This window comes from Podarcis tiliguerta (genome assembly GCF_965153285.1).
Source record: "Podarcis tiliguerta genome assembly, chromosome: 16".
NCBI classification, from domain to species: Eukaryota; Metazoa; Chordata; class Lepidosauria; order Squamata; family Lacertidae; genus Podarcis; species Podarcis tiliguerta.
In genome coordinates this window covers 28,472,570-28,484,942 of record NC_139549.1, presented here as the reverse complement: position 1 = coordinate 28,484,942, position 12,373 = coordinate 28,472,570, and positions in this window count along the sequence as shown.

Below are 12,373 nucleotides of genomic sequence, written 5' to 3'. Positions count from 1 at the left end.
CTAGGAAATGCAAACTGTTGCTTAGAACATGCCCTGCACTGCCTGCTTTTGATTCTGTCCCACTTAAGTAGACAACTTCCATGCCCCGCCCCTTATGAAAATCTACCTGTTTCTAATTGGTGGATTCTACCTGTTTCTAATTGGTGGATCCTCCACCTCCGACTGTTATATGAAGAGAAGCAGAAGGCTATGAAGCAAATGTCAATCAGACCAAGAATATGAAGACATTGTTTTAGGTCATTTGGTCTGGGGCAGAGAGTCATTGGTACTAAATGAGTGGTAGAGATGTTGTGACACGTTCGTGCGTGCGTACACACACACACGCGCGCGCACGCGCGTAAAGCTAAAGGACCCCTGGAAAGTTAAGTCCAGTCCAATTTGACTTTGGGTTGTGGCGGTCGTCTTACTTTCAGGCTTTCTGGATCATGTGACCAGCATGACTAAACCACTTCTGGCGCAACGGAGCACCGTGATGGAAGCCAGAGCACACGGAAACACTGTTTACTTTCCTGCCACAGTAGTACCTCTTTATCTACTCAAGGTGCTATCCTTTAGAACTGCTAGGTTGGCAGGAGCTGGGACAGAGCAATGGGAGCTCACCACCGTTGCACAGATTTGAACTGCCGACCTTCCGATAGGTAAGCCCAAGAGCAGGGGTAGGCACAGTAAGGCCCCGGGGCCGGATCCGGCCCAATCGCCTTCTCAATCCAGCCCCCAGACGGTCCAGGAATCAGCGTGTTTTTACATGAATAGAATGTGTCCTTTTATTTAAAATGCATCTCTGGGTTTTTTGTGGGGCGTGGGAATTCGTTCATATTTTTTTTCCAAAATATAGTCCGGCCCCGAACAAGGTCGGAGGGACAGTGCACTGGCCCCCTGCTGAAAAAGTTTGCTGACCCCTGCCCAAGAGGGTTGGTGGTTTAGACCACAGTGCCACCTGTGTCTACACACACACACACACACACACACACACCTACCTTCTGATTCTGCAGAGAGTCTCATTGTAACCCTGGTGTTTTGACAGAAAGCGCCTTTGATCTGCAGTCAGAGGCTTTTGTCTCAGTTCCTCATAGGACTGCATCACTGTGGAACCTGCTCTCACTACCATACCACACAGCACAGTAATAATCAGCCTCATCTGCTTCTTGGATGTTGCTGATGGTTAAATACCAAGTATTTTGGGATGCCTCCTTGGAAGCGGAGAACCGACTGAGGTCCCCAGAACCTGCACTTGCACTGCTATAGTAATAATACAGCAATCTGGGAGAGCTGCCAGGCTTTTGCTGGTACCAAGACTGCCAATAGTTTGTCACTGTTGCACTGCTCATGGAACAGGAGAATCTAAATGTCTGTCCAGGAGAGGCTGACATAGAAGGCTCCTGAGTCACCACAGACTGGGCACTGGAGACTGGGGAAAGAAGAAGACCGTTAGTTTCTCTGAACCCATTCTGTGTTTAAGGTACTGGATGAAAGGTAGCCCATCCTACTCTGCTCACCTGTGCACCAGGTCACCAGGAGGACAAGGAGAGATGCCCCAAACATGATAAAAAGCTCTCCGACGTCTGGGAAATGCAGACTCTGTTGCTCAGAACATGCCCTTCCTGCTTTCTACTCCAACCCACTTCCTTAAGTAGGCAACTTCCATGCCCAGCCCCTTATGCTAATCTGCTGAACCTCCATTGGTGCACACACATATATAGTCTGGAAAGTTACTCATCCTATAAGCCCCACGTCCAGCTGGACGTCAGTTTCACCCAAAAGGGAGCAAACACAATCCATCTCACATGGAGCTTCAAATTGAAATGATGTGTCTATCGTTCTGGATGCACTCCCATAATGGGGTGAAATGGGGTGATTCTGGCCAGACTCTCATGTCCCCAAGTTGGATCATGCCATTGATAAGGCATCTCAAGGTCTCCCTGGTTGGATCTATACTGTTAACGTTATTAGAACGTTTAATGTTATTCTAAAACGTCACAGGGCATACTTGCTTTTTAGTTTCTTTCACCAAAACTCTGTCTCCCTGCTGCTGGTTGCTCTGCAACTCCTTCTGGTGTCACATTTTAATGACACATTATGAATGTTAAAAGGAGGATGTCATGTGTCCATATCAAAACCACTCCTTAACACTTTGTTGTTGCTGTTGTTTAGTTGTGTCCGACTCTTTGTGACCTCCTGGACCAGAGCACGCCAGGCACTCCTGTCTTCTACGGCCTTCTGTAGTTTGGTCAAACTCATGCTGGTAGCTTCAAGAACACCATCCAACCATCTCATCCTCTGTCATCCCCTTCTCCTTGTGCCCTCCATCTTTCCCAACATCAGGGTCTTTTCCAGGGAGTCTTCTCTTCTCATGAGGTGGACAAAGTATTGGAGCCTCAGCTTCAGGATCTGTCCTTCCAGTGAGCACTCAGGGCTGATTTCCTTCAGAATGGAGAGGTTTGATCTTCTTGCAGTCCATGGGGCTCTCAAGAGTCTCCTCCAGCACCATAATTCAAAACCTTAACACTTCCTTAACGTTAAAAACCATGAGTGTAGATCCACCCCCTGACTCTCCAAAAAGTTATTATAATTCAGTTTCCCCCAAAAGTTAAAATACAAACCCTTTTTTCCCATGAGAAACAAAACAAAACAGAAAAAAGCAGCATTAAGATAAATTCAACATTGTAATGGCTGCTCCCCATATCAAATGGGGGGCACTTTTTGAGTGGTTGCACGCAGCCCCCCTCCCCCTGAGCCTACGCGATTCCCGGAAATACAGCCTGGCTTCGCCTCCCCTAGCTGGATACCTGGAGGTTCCTGCCTAACCTCAGACAATTAACCAATCCTGGCCGGGGAGGCGTTGCCAGCGGAGTTGACCAGGTAGGATTGGGACCGCCCTGCACAAACAATAGAGGGTGGAACTTACCGGGGAGTCCTCAGTCGGCTCCAGAGCTTCTCCCACCTTGCCCTCCCTCAGTTTATGCCTTCTTTTTGCAGGTTAACCTCTTCTTTACAGGTATGTGGGCGCTTCTACGGTCACTGATGGTTGCTGCTGAAGGACTGGGAAGGAATTTCCCTACATTGGCAGGTTTTGCCTTCCCCGTAGCAAAACATCACAACTTTGGCGGTTTCAGGCCTTGGGCAGAATCCTTTAGTCTATCTTCCCTAAATGGGGGGGGGGGGGGAGTGTGAAGCGGTGACCCATGCCCCCCCTCCTCTGGCGCCAACCCCACTTTAGCTAATGGGGCCTCCTGCTGCCGCCGCACCGCCAGAGCATGATTTCTGTTCTCATGCTGAAGCAAAGTTCTTAACCCGAGGTACTATTTCTGGGTTAGCGGAGTCTGTAACCTGAAGTATATGTAACCTGAGGTACCACTGTATAACATTATTCTTTATAAAAAACAAGCAAACTATCACACGATTCTCAGGTATCCTGGCAGACAGGATTTCTGCTGTTGACCCGCCTCCTATGATGTATGTATGATGATTGTGGGGTGGGCAATGTCAACAGTCTTTTAAGCTTCCTGCACACCACTTTTTGTTCAGGGTCTCTCCCTCCTTGGTGGGGGGGGGGGGAACTCTGTTGCAACAGGAAAATAAATATCTGCCTTGCCTTCCACTGGATCCAGCCTCCATCCATTCTTCTCTGACCAGTCATGAACTTGGAGTCCTGTGGGGAGTTGCGCAGCAAAAGCCAAACCCCCATGATTTACATCAGAAGGATGCAGGTGTCACGATTTCACAGTCTGTCAGACATAGAGAGTTGACAATCATGCGAGGCAGAACGTCACCCTTGTCATACTTGGTGCAGTGCAGTAGTAAGGAAGGGAGCCCCCCCTGGTGCCTGAACCTATAACTGCATTCAATTTATCACTTCTTGCTTACAATCCTTCTGCAAACCTCCTGGGCAGTGCAGACAGATAAGAGACACTGTAAGTAAATAAACTGATAACTCCTTGTCCCCCCCTCCTTTTCAAATCATATTAAGACTTTGAACGTCCTTGGTAAAAAGAAGATCACACTGTTGCCCTTTTATCTTTTTATTCATCTATTAACTATTTTATTTCTGTTTTTTGATTTTATACATTTCAATAATTTTATAATAATTTTAACATTTCAAAACATGACTCCCTTCCCCCTATTTTTGCTTAGTGTTAAGGTTTTAATCTTATTATAAGTTATTGTAAGTCTAAGTTTAAGTCTGCTGCAACTGGATTTATTATGGACAGTGCCAGTCCTGAATGTATTGGATTTGTGACCATTATGCTCATTTGCCTTCCATAGCAGTAAAGCTCTGCTGGATGAAATACAATGGCCTCTGGTCTATTTTTTAGGAATCCTACAACGTGTTTGTGTTGTTACTCTGCTTACTATACATTGGAATCTACTCTGGATCAATACTGAGCAGAATTCCATGACACTTCCATCAGCCCCAGGCAGCTTAGCTGTGGCCCAAGAAATGTGGAAGCTCAGAACAACTTGAGAAATTTGCAGTCACAAACCACTGTGCAGTCTTGGGCGGGTGAAAGTCAGAGGCTCAAATGAGCATGGCACAGCCTGCAATGGAGCCTGAGGGGCTTGAGGATGAAGAGTTTTTGTTTCAGTTCCTCCACTAGCTGCATCACAGTGAAACATTTTATTTGTGCTGTCATGTAATAAACTGCCTCGTCCCCTGCCTGCACGTTGGTGATGGTTACAAAGGCCACTTTCTTCGGGGCATCATTGGAAGGAGAGAAGCGGCTGGAGAACTCCGGTCCAAAATCTGTCTTGCTTTCGTTTATGTTCCGCCTCAAAATGAATTTGGGGCTCTCTCCTCCTTTGTGCTGATACCAGAAAAAAAAATTAAACCAGGAACTGATCGTGCAGTTGAGTTGAGCTGTACCGGCCAGAGATGCTGACACTGAAGCTGGTTGAGTCAGAGTGAACTGAGAGAGAGCTCCTGAAAGAGACAGGAAGGGAAAATAAAAATTGATCGAAATGTGGAGTTTCATTTACTGCAAGGTAGACAGAGAGGGACAAAGAACAAGTGGAGAGACCATCGGTCAGGGAAGGAGGAGAGACAGAAGCATTTTGTCTTCACCTGAGCAGCAAATGAGGAGCAGGAGTAGAATCGGGACCATCATGGCAGTAAATCCAAAGTAATGTGCTTTTCTTTCAGAAAAACAGGTATCAGTTGCCCCTGTTCCCCTCCTTTGATCTTAAAGCCCTTGCCAGAGCCTGGATGCAAATTCACCTCCCCAATTTGGCTAGGGAGGGACCAGCAGTCTTTGACTACAGGAGTTAAGCCTATTTCACTTGTACACAGTCCTGCTTGGGGCATCTTCTTGGCCACTGTGAGAACTCGATGGGTCTTTGGTCTGGTCCAGAGGGACTCTCCTCATCTACCCATACAACACCTGTTTTTGCATTATGCATCAAAGAGTCAGCTGAAACGTGTGTGATCATCACCTGATTAATTCAGCACGTTCCAACACCGAATCAACTTACTTCACTTCAGACACAACACTCAAGAGGACAGCCTCGTTCATACCATCTTCTTCTTCTTCTTCTTTGGCGATCACTCGTAGCCTAGTAAGATTGTCTTCCATAAACACGGTTTTAACAATGAGTCCGTAAGCGACTGTGGAGGCCAGTTCTGGATACACACGTCCTTCCACAGTGGGGCCATTGGTTTCTGTGTGGGAGTTGATCACAGTGTGGATTTGCCAAGTGTGCCTTCCTCTTAGCACGTTTCTCCCTTGCATACTAAGTTCGAGTGTCTTCAAAGCCCATGACACCTTTGGTAAAGGCTGTTCTCCAACTGGAGGGCCCGCAGGCCAGTGTTTCCCAGTTGTCAGTGTTTATACTACTTTTTTTTAGAATTGCCTTGAGACAGTCTTTAGACCTCTTTTGCTGACCACCAGCATTATGCTTTCCATTTTTAAGTTTGGAATAGAGTAGTTGCTTTAGAAGATGATCATCAGGCATCTGCACAACATGACCAGTCCAACAAAGCTGATGTTGAAGAATCATTGCTTCAACACTGGTGATCTTTGCTTCTTCCAGTACACTGATATTAGTTTGTCTGTCTTCCCAAGTGATGTCTAAGCTTTTTCAGAAACACTGTTGATGGAATCTTTCGAGGAGTTGGAGATGGCGTTTATAAGTGGTCCATGTTTCACAAGCATACAGTAAGGTTGGTCGTACAATAGCTTTGTAAACAAGCATTTTGGTTTCCCTGTGAAAGTCCTGGTCCTCAAACAATCTGCTCTTCAATCGGGAGAAAGCCGCACTCGCAGAGCTCAGGCAATGCTGGATTTCGGCATGAATGTTGGCCCTTGTGAAAAGATAATTGCCTAGGTAGGAGAAGTGATCGACATTTTCCAACGTTACACCATTGAGTTGGATTTGTGGCGCTGCGGAGGGGTTATTTTGAACTTGTTGGTGCAGCACTTTGCTTTTTTGGATGTAGAGTGATAGGCCAAGCTTTTTGTAAGCTTCTGCAAATATATTAAGGATGGTTTGGAGGTAATCCATCAGAACCGGGTCAGGGAACCATTTTTATTCCCAGGCACCGCATTCCTTTCTAGGCAACCTCCTTCCGGTCAGTCACATGCCAGTGGTGGCTGCAACTACAGGGAAAAGCGGGTGTCGCAAACAATGTACTTTTTTAGTTTTGCACTGTGGGCTGGTTTCTAAACACTCACTTGCACACCCCACTTTATCATCCATCCAGAGAAAGCAAGAGTTTTAGTCCTAAAAGCCTGCTTAAAGGAAAAGGGCCCTTCCCCCTTAAAATAGGGGTGGGGGCATATTTTCATTTCAAGGGCCACATTCCTTCTGAGCCATCTTTCAGGGGCCACATTTGAATGCAGGCAGGAGCCAGAAGTGGGTGGAGGAATGAATTTTCACCTTTTACGGCTAGGCTACCTCTGTACAAATTCACATAGCCTTTATAGATTTTCCATTTGGTTGGCAAAATCAATGAGCCGAGGTGAAGGACACAGTCCAGCCAGGCAAACACACTTAAGGAGAGAGAAAAACAGGGCTGGTGAGGGGTGTGGCTTAGGGATGAGTCTCAAGGACTGCACAGGGCTGTATTGGGGCCCCATGGACTGACATTCCCCTTCTCTGCCACAAAAGTGGGTCCATATATGATATAACTAGAGACAGCTCAGCCTACAAAGAATGGAACAGATTTGCAAGCCAAGAGGAATCAGCCCGCCTTCCACGCATGTTCCCCACCAGAGAAAGGTCTCTCCAGTGTCAACAGACAATGCGCTAGCAATTCCTCTTTCAGAGCTACAGGTTTTTGTCTCACTTCCCCCTCTGACTGTGTCATTGTGGCCAGTGCTGTGTGCCGTTCCACCAGAGCAAGCAGTGATACTCTGCCTCATCCTGCACCTCAGCTCTGGCAATGGTTAACGTGGCTGTCTTGCCATCCACGGAGCCAGAGAACCGGTCTGAGATCCCGCTGGGCCTGTTGCTCCCACCGTAGATGATCAGCTCAGGGGTCTGGCCAGGTTTCTGCCGGAACCACTGTTGAGTGACAGTGTCCAATTTATCCCTTGAACAGGTGATTTGAGCATCTTGCCCCCGAGACACGGAGACGGATGGAGGCTGCCTTACTAAGGAACCTGCGAAGAGAAGGAAGCATCTCATCAGAAAGGGAGTCTCTGATTGTTCAAAAACACACACAGGCAAATGCAGGTTTCCTTCGTACCTGAGCAGTAAGTGAGAAGGGTGATGAGAAGGGATGCCCAGAGCATGATGGGAATCTAGATCAGAAAACCTTCCCAAGGCAGGAAGGCACAGGGGGTTTTCCAGCTCAGACCCTCTGCTGCTCTCTTAAGCCTCACAGAGAACCTGTGACCCAGCCCCACATTCAAATCCTTTCCTTCCAAAAGCAACGCCCTCTCCTCCTACTCACACCAACACTGTCTACAGAGTTAAAGCCTGGCGAGGACTGATTCTTCTCACTGCATGCAGCATCTCAGGTAGCAAGGGATGGATCAGTCAGTTTCAGTACCTCTCTGTTCCTCATTTTTTCAATCTTGATTTTGGGTTGCCACATTTCTGCCTGAAGGACCCGCATCCTCCTTTCGATCTTCAGAGAAGGAAGGGACATTGTCAATGCTCAAGGATGCATTTTGTTCAGGAAAAGGCACTCTGTATATGAAGGAAGGGACAGTGAGAAGTGTCAGCTGGGGAGAGTTCTGAGGGCCAGACTGAGATGCCCGGGGGGCCATATTCAGACCCCGGACCTGACATTTCCCATCCCCGAATTAAACTCTGAACGATAACACGATGAAAAAACCACTGATGTATAAGAGAACTCCATTTGTTTTGTGAACTTGGAAAGATATGGAGGTGATGACTCACATGAAAGATTAAAATGTTGCCTAATTGGAACCTCCATGTCCAGAGGCAATATATCAGATTCTGGGCACATCAGGTTGTGATTCTCTTTGCTTCTGCTTCCCAGAGCCCTCTGGCTGGCTGGCATTGCGAGGGGAATACCGAACAAGACAGAGATGTGTCTGATTTAGCGAAGTGAGACTTTGTGTGCCACCATTCATGTGCAGCCTCAGTCCCTATTGAACACCCACGGTTTTTATTACAAAATGCAAGTGGGGTGTGTGTGGACTGAGTATTGTAACGGAGTAGACATGTCATGATGGACTACAGGAATGATTCTGTGCAGCCATTTTTCTACTCTATGTCTCATGACACTTTATCCATCGCCCCTTTCCATTATATGCAGGTGTTAAAATGTCACAGTCCGCCAGGCATAGGCAGTTGAGAAGATCTGTGAGGCAGAAGCTCACTGTCCTCATTCATGGTGCTGCTCAGCTGTAGGAAGAGCGCTCCCTCTGTTACCTGAAACGATAACTGCATTGTTCTGGTTGCATGTCTTCCAGTTCTCTTGAGAACCCTACTGCAAATGAATGAATCATGCACTCTCTCTCCAAAGGTTTCCCCATTTCTGTGCACATCTCTTAGTTGGAGAACGACTTCACAACGATTCAGAGAAGTCCAAAATTCACATAGGTATTTTGGTTCTGAAGTTGTTCTGGGAGTTGCATGTTGGGTAGGTTTGCCTTTAAAAGCAACCAACTCAAACTTCTTCTCCACTTCAAACCACAGGTTGGCAACCTGAGGCCCAAGGGGGTGTAACCAGCCCATGGCTTACTTTTGTTTTTGTTTTTTTAAAAAAATAATATTTATTGGAATTTTAAAGTTACAAGAGAAAGAAACAAGAAAGACAGGGAAAGCAAAGAAAGACAGAATTAACCATACAAATCAATAAGAAACGAATAATAAAAAAATACAATACACCAACATCCAAACACAAAAACAAAAAGTAAATTTAAAAACAAATCCAATAACTCCATATTCTTATCTTTGTTAACTTATTTCCTTGACCTCCTCACACCTCCCTCTTTTGTATTCTAATTATTAATTATCTCAGCAAATCCTTTCCATCTTTCACTATATTCTGTCCTTTAATTATCATAATTTATTTTAGCCTTATCTCACCATAAAACGAAAAAACCCTAAAGTTTAAAAAATTATTTGTACATAACTCCTTATAACATTTCTACTAAAGCCTAATAGTTTCATTCCAAGATTTTCCTGACAGTCATTAATTTTACAATACTTCTCAAAATTGTTTTTTTTTTTTTTTAAATCTGCCAAACTTCATCCACCGTCTCTTTTTCCTGGTCCCGAGTTCTGTCAGTCCTTTCTGTCTGTTCCATATAGTCCATCAACCAGGTGATCTTATGTCCGAGGCTCTTAACTCTTTTCCATGTCCCTTCTGGGAATCTTCTTCATAATTGTACCTACACTTTACTTTGTCTTCTGCTGGTCTTATTCTTAATTTCCTTCCTTTGTCTCTGAGGGGTAGATCTTGGGGAAGCATGGCTTACTTTTGGACACACTAATGGTTTGTCCCAGAGCTGCCTGCTCTTTCTAAGTTCCTTCTTTTGTCTTCGTTCCCTCTGTATTTTCCCTACCTTGGAAAGCCTTTCCATTTGGCCCCAGAATGCTATAAGGGAACACTGACGAGGAGGTCTTCACAAAAAACAACAACTCTGGGCCATCCACTGATGTAACGAAGCACTGTTCTTTGACCTGGTGCTCTAAAGATGCTTTGAATTTGAGCTCCCATCAGCTCCAGCCATCAGCACAGCTGCAGTGCAGAAGATGGGGAGGTTCAACATTTCTGGAGAAATATGTAGTGCAAAACAGCCACATTGGCTGGGGCTAATGGATGCTGGGGGGCTAAAACCAGCTGGACCAAGGCTGCCATGAAGCCGGAGGAACTTGAGCATGATGAGTTTTTGTTTCAGAACCTTAGCTAGCCGTATCACTGTGTAACGTGAAAGACCCACTTGCAGAATTGTATGCACCACAGTAATAAACTGCCTCGTCTCCTGTCTGCACGTTGGTGATGGTTAAATTGGCCACTTTCTTTGGGGCATCATTGGAAGGAGAGAAGCGACTGGAGAACTCCAGTAAAAAATCTGTCTTGTCTTTGTCTATGTCCCGCGACAGGATAAAACTTGGGCTCTTTCCTGCTTTGTGTTGATACCAACTAAAATCTTCAAAGTGGTAGCCACTGCTGATTGTGCAAGAGATTTGAACTGTACCTTCCAGGGAGTCTTCTTGAAGTTTTCAGAATCCACAAGGATTGTGGTACTTTTCTAAAAAATGGCCTAAATCCATGTGGATCGTAAGAGCTGAAAGGCAAGAACACCCATTGAGGCAGGCTGTACAGGATGCAGGGCCAGTACAAAGTCCCAGTCCCATGCAGAGGAAAATGCCAATGGGTAGTTGATCTGTGAGTGAAGAGTAAGCCTCTGACAGAGTTGCTGATGTCTGCCAAACGTGCTTCTGCCTCACTTCACAGCAGAGTAGCAGGGTGAACAGGTGGTGTCTGATATAATAGATTTCTGCAAGAATTGAGGGGAAAGGGCTGGCATCTCCCCCTACAGGAGAAAGCAGGGGTTACAGGCAACAGAGAGGTTTACCAAAAATTAGCAAGACCCCAATTGCACAATTTGTAAGTAAGCATCCCGCAAGAAACACACATATTTAGCTCACACACACTTGCTTGGCAAAAATATTTTTTTAAAAATGAAAAGGAGGGTGGAAACAGGGAGAAGGGAAAAGGGGATCTGGGAAAAATGACTTTGGCAATGTGAGACCATCAACAGAGAGAAAAGGGAAGCACTTTTGAGTCAGGTTCCCCTTCTGGTTTTATCACTGTGTGACTTCTCTCCAGACCAAGTAACACAGTAATAGTCAGCCTCATCCTCTGACTTCACATTGGTGATGGTTAAATTGGCCACATTCTTTGGGACATCATTGGAAGGAGAGAAGCGGCTGGAGAACTCCGGTCCAAAATCTGTCTCGTCTTCGTCTATGTTCCACGACAGGATAAAACTCGGGCTCTTTCCTGCTTTTTGTTGATACCAACCGAAATTTCCAAAGATGTAGCCACTGCTGATTGTGCAAGAGATTTGAACTGTACCTTCCAGGGATGCAGACTGAGTAGCCGACTGCGTCAGGGTGAACTGGGCGAAGGACCCTGCAGAGATGAGAAATGGAGATTTGTGAAGGAAGCAATAAGTGTTTGTTTGCTGCAACACAAGTAAACCAAAGAATCAGACCAGAATAATGTGGAAGGGGCACAGTTGAGTGGTCTACCATCTGCTTTCTGTATACTGACAGCGCCATAAACAGCAGAGGGCAGAGACCCTGCCAGTCAGTGCAGGCAACCCTAACCTCAAGAGACCAATGTTCCACCAAATATGAGATAGCTTCCTTCCTTCCTCTATAGAGGACAAGAGCATGAAGGAAAGGTTTTCTTCACCTGAGCAGGAAGTAAGGAAGGTGAAAAGGAGCAAGGCCCACTCCATCCTGTCTGCGCTGTCCAGGGTCCTGAGGTCAAAGGGTGCCCCTTGCTATTCTCCAAGGCTCGCTCCCTCTCAAATACCCAGAATGGGTCTCTCATGCAAATCTGCTGGCTCTTCCTCATTGGCTAGAAGCTAGAGTGAACTTGCAGAAGGTCTCCGTATCTACATATAAGTGTCTCCGGCAACCAAACATTGCGTGTCGAGGTCCCCAGGGCCACCCCAATAACTGACACATCACACAGGATTTTTTATTTAAGGTTTTTGGCATAATTTTGGCCACAACTTTATTAAAATACAAAAATGTGGGTGGTTGCTTAGGCATTGGTTGTGACTATCTGCCCCCACCATGGGGGACAGACTGACATTCCGCATGATGCAAAAGTCAGAAAAGGGGAATACACTTGGGGGTAGCGACGGAGCAGGGAACCTGCCCTCAGCCGTCCCCAAATGCAACCAGGGGCTTTTGCATGGCCCGAGCCCCTTGCTAGGGT